The following is a 5,353-nucleotide window of genomic DNA, read 5'->3' as shown; positions in this document are numbered from 1 at the left end:
TGGTTGGCTGGGTTTCTCCTTGGGCTGCCCATCTGTCCCTACTCACCTTGCCCCATCATCCCTTGGGCCTGTGCTGCTCACAGCCTCCTTCTGGATACCAAAATAGGCCCCTATGGGGGCCAGTCGGGGGTCACTCTGGACACAGGGATTAGGCTAGTTGTAGTATCTTGGGCTTCGGCAGCCTTCAGCTTCTACACCCTCTCCTGACTTTCCTTCACCCTTTTTTCCACATGACAAGAGTCGGAGGGGTGTGCGCTTGATCCTAACCGTGTATCCCCACACTTGCTCCTTCGGGAGTCGCTTCTTTCCACCCTACGGGTTCTGGGGGTCAAACACAGGTCATCAGGCTTGGTGGCAAGCTCCTTTCACCTCTGAGCTACCCGGCTGGTCCTCCATACCTGTTTCCAAGGTGTGGTGACGCCTTACGGCACATGTTTTCTGGGCACATATGTGTGAACATCGTGTGCGCACTGAGTTCCAAGGGGGCCTTGAGATCAGCTTCTGCTGGGTGCCACAAGATGCTGCAAGATGTTACAGGATAAAAAGTCTACGGCTTGCCGGGCGGTGGTGGCGCACGCCTTTAATCCCAGCACTCGGGAGGCAGAGGCAGGCGGATCTCTGTGAGTTCGAGGCCAGCCTGGGCTACCAAGTGAGTCCCAGGAAAGGCGCAAAGCTGCACAGAGAAACCCTGTCTCGAAAAACCAAAAAAAAAAAAAAAAAAAGTCTACAGCCAAGCTGGGTAGTGGTGACACAGCACTCTCAAGAGGCAGAGCCAGGAGGATCTCTGTGAGTTCGAGGCCACCCTGGTCTACAGAGCGAGATCCAGGACAGGCACCAAAACTATACAGAGAAACCCTGTCTCGAAAAACCAAAAAAAAAAAAGCCACAGCCAGAGAGTCAGTGGTGCCATGAGTTCCAGGAATCTGCTAGTGTATGTCTTAGTTCCTGTTCTGTTGCTGTGAAGAGATACCATGACCAACGCAGCTTAGAGCAGAAACCATTTATTTGGGAGCTTGCTTACAGTTTCAGAGGGTTAGTACATGACCATCATGGTGGGGCGCATGGCGGCAGACGGGCAAGGCATCTCTGTTCTGAAAGTTACAGGCAGAGACAGACAGACTGCAACTGACTTGCGCTTTTGAAACCTCAAAGCCCACCCCCAGTGACAAACCTCCTCCAACAAGGCCACACCTCCTAATCCTAAACAATCCACCAACTGGGGACCAAGCATTCAAACATGAGCCTATCGGATCTTTTCTCATTCAAACCACGGTAGGAAAGAGGATTGCTCCTAATCCCCAGGCTCTAGACCTAGAAAGTATTCCAGTGTGAGTTAAACATGCGCACACACAGAGAACCTCATTCACTCCACAAGGTTTTTTTGTGTTGTGTTTTGTTTTGTTTTTTGAAAGGGTATCAATGTGTAACCCTGGCTGGCCTGGAACTTGCTTTCTAGCCCAGAAGTGGCCTTGAATTCAGTTCTGCCTGCCTCTGTCTCTGAGATTAAAGGTGTGTGCCTCTACACCCAGCTCCACAGAAGTGAGAAGCTCCTCACTTCTGCTACGGGCACTGTAGGAGACAGAGAACCCAGCAGCAAGCTAGACAAGTGGGTCTGCCCTGGGGGAGCCTCCCATCCTCTCCAGATACCTACTCAAGTCAGTGTTCCATAACAGGAAGGGAAGTGGTCCAGTGTGATTTTGGCTGGATTCAAATTCTGTCCATCGATCCCATCCTGAACTCTTCCCAGAATGCACTGTCACATCCTATGTCTGGGGAGTCCTGATTGGGGAGCTGTCTCTCCCAAGAAGGAGTGCAAGACCAACAGTCAATATCCCCCCCTGAAGTGATGCTTCTACTGTGATTTCAATACAAGACTGGCCAGGGAATCTGAACTAAGTATCTCTAAGTCAGCAGGGTTGAAGGGGTCATGTTTTGGAATGCAGAGCTGGGATAAAAGAACTGGGAACCTTGAGGCCTGGCTTCCAGAGTGGACCCCTAAAGACCATCTCACTGGACAGAAGCATACACACTGCTAAGCTTGGGGGTGGTTGGCAGTCCCAAACAGGTTCCAGGTGTCCATCCTTATTCCTCACATTCCTTCAAGGGTAGACAAGTGTGTGCAGAGATTCGGGGGCTTGTCCTGCACTGGGAACCAGCAAGGGTAAAAACTTGGCCTCTGTGTTGGAGTGCTTAGGGATGGATAGGGGCATGAGACCAACCCTGAGTTGAAGCAGCATCACCAACAAACCCAGGGATGACCTCTAGCTTTCCTCTATGACCACTTTCCATTGTACTAGAGACAGGAGGAGAAGGGGCTGTGGTAGGCAACGTTTGGTACCTTCCCCTAAATCAGTTCCTTCTTCCAGATTTATCTTTCACAAAGTGCATTCTGACCATTCGCAGAATCTGTGGGATCTGAGGGGGCCAGCTAACCACTGGGGAACTGTCTAGTGGAAAAGGGGGCTTGAACAGAGCGGGCAATAGAAGATGGGGTCGATATTTAGGGGTGGCACTAAATCATAGCAGAGGATGGAGACAGAGTCCTGGACTTTCTATGTTGCAGCCCCCCAACACACCTGCCCTCTATTACAATGCCACCTTGTACCTGCTTCAGGGCTATCCTTCAAGGGGACCTCTAGCACTTCCTACCAACTTAAACTTAGGTGGCCACTCCCTGGAGTGTTGGATCCTACAGTCCTCAGAAGGCACCTGGTTACCCGTGGGTGGGCACAACAGGTGGAAAGAGGAGTCCAGAACGGTTTGCTGAGGATCAGAACCACCACTGTGTGAGAGCTAAGCCTGGCCAGGTCTAACCCCTGGCTAACAGTTGTCAGCTCTGACCACCTGGACTTGGGGGGCGGGGGGGTTGTGTGGAAGCAGTCAGGAAAATTGGTCTGAGGCCCTCCTGGGTAGGTGGCTACTATCGTCCTAAGCCTTCATCCTGCCCCCTTTCCCACTTTCCAGTTGAGCCAAATTGGGCATCCTTGGGAATGTGGAGGAGACAAGGCAGGTTACCCTGGTAACTGCCTGGCCCTGCCCTGCTGCTGTACAGACAAAGGCCACTACCCTCCCCCCCTGGCCACTGTGTAGGCAAGGTTCCCAACCCCCCACCATCACCCTGGCTCAGTTCCCCCCACCCCTCCTCTGCCTTTAGCTGAAGCTCCATTAGCTTTGCACAAAACCTCAGCCCACCCCCGGGAAAGGTGCTCTCTGAGCTTTATTGTCCTGAGCAGTGGGGGCTGGGGCCACCCTCAGGTTCTCTGGCTAGGCTCCAGGATTGAGAACGGCTCCCAGAGGGGAAGCTGCTGCCAAGGATGGCCTGGGGCTTAGGCAAAGTCTTGTAAGGGGCTAGAGACTGAGGCTTGGAGCTATTTCCTTGGCCACTTTGTATGCCCCACTCTATCTCAGGATTCACGGTAGATAGTTCTAGTGCCTGGTACTTCACTGGCCTATTTTAGTTTAGTTGACGATTTGTTTTGTTTTATTTTGTTGTGTTTCTTCACAGGGTTTCTCTGTGTAGTCCTGGATGGATCTCACTCTGTAAATCAGGCTGGCCTCAAACTCACAGGGATCCACCTGCCTCTGCTTCCCGAGTGATGGAATTAAAGGCATTCGCCGCCATCACTGCCCAGCTTAGTTGACAATTTTTAATTTATATTTTACATTATATTACTATTTGTTTTACTTTATTTATTTTAGTTTTTTGAGACAGGGTTTCTCTGTGTTGCCCTAGCTGTCCTGGAACTTGCTCTGCAGACCAGGCTAGGCTTGCATTCACAAAGACCCACTTGCCTCTCTCTCCCGAGTGCTAGGGTTAAAGATGTGTGCCACCATACCTGGTTTTTCTTTCTTTCTCTTTCTGCCTTGAGACAGGGTCTCGCTCTGTAGTTCAGGCTGCTTCGAATTCACTATGTAGCCCAGAAAGGCCTTGAACTTGCTGTGGTCCTCCATATTCAGCTTCCTGAGCATTTGAATTACAGATGGAAGCTACCACACTAGGTCTATGTTCACTTTCTTTATTGGGGGACAAGGTTGTTTGTGTGTGTGTGTGTGTGTGTGTGTGTGTGTGTGTGACAGGGTCTCTATTATATAGCTCTGGCTGTTCTGGAACTCACAAACGTAGATCAAGCTGGCCTTGAACTCCCAGAGATCCACCTGCCTCTGCCTCCTGAGTGCTAGGATCAAAGGTGTGCACCATGACGCCTGACTCCATGTTCACTTTTAAGTGTGAATTAAAGTAGGGCCGAGAGCAGTGGTTTTCAACCTTCCTAATGCTGTGACCCTTTCCAGCTCTCCTCAGGCTGGAGAGATGGTCAGAGGTTTGAAGCACTTGCTGTTCTTCCAGAGGTCCTGAGTTCAAGTCCCAGCAACCACATGGTGGTGGCTCACAGCCATCTGCAATGAGATTTTGTGCCCTTTTCTGGCCTGCAGAGATACATGCAGGCAGAACACTGTATACATAATAAGTAAATCTTAAAAAAAAAAAAGAGTTCCTCATGTTACAGTGACCCCCCCAACACATAAAATTATTTTCGTTGCTACTTCATAGCTGTAATTTTGCTACTGTTATGAATCATAATATAAATATCTGTGTTTTTTGATGGTCGGGGTGGAGACTCACATGTTCAGAACCGCTGTCTTAGAGTGACACATACCTGTGAGACCTTACTGCACATGAGAGTATCCATCCACCTGGAAAACACCAGGAAAACGGGAGCTTTCTATACTTGGTGACAAACTGAACTGCACCTGCCTGGGTGGCAGACCTGCTGGGCCACCTCGTGCTAGTGGCCTGAGAAAGTTAGCGCTGGGTGCGTTTCGAGGATGTCAGTGAGGTGGGTGCTTCATACGAAGGAAAAATACCCAATACCAAAAAGGATTCATTTGGGGACCAAACCTTGTGGCCCCAACCAGGGTGCTGCTGCTGTCCCTGGTGCTGACTGGCCGCCGGGAGCTCACCTCTACCAGGAGCTTTTTCTAGACCTAGGTTAGGGCAAGATGCAGGGTAGATAACGTCCCCTGAAGGCTCTGTCACCAAGGTAAGTCTACTGGAAGGTGAACCACTAATGCCAAAGGGAAGCATCCTCCTCACCCAGGCCACAACGCACCTCCCACGGTGGGGCCCTGGGTTAGCGCCGTGGCGCTCGTTTTCACCCAGAGCCTTTAGTTTTTACATGGCTAGTGTTTTTTGTTCTGCAAACATCCTCACCATGTGCTCTAGCTCGCTTTTTAACAATTTCCCCTCATTTCTGAGGACGGAATCTGAGCTGGGACCCGGGGAAGGGCAGGGGCAGCGCGCGGCATGCAGAAGGTGAAGGTTGGGAAATACAAGCAAGAGGTCTGCTCGTCATCC

This window comes from Peromyscus californicus, unplaced genomic scaffold (genome assembly GCF_007827085.1).
Source record: "Peromyscus californicus insignis strain IS unplaced genomic scaffold, ASM782708v3 Scaffold_20__1_contigs__length_68692818, whole genome shotgun sequence".
In the NCBI taxonomy this organism is placed as follows: domain Eukaryota; kingdom Metazoa; phylum Chordata; class Mammalia; order Rodentia; family Cricetidae; genus Peromyscus; species Peromyscus californicus.
This window is presented reverse-complemented; position numbering follows the sequence as displayed.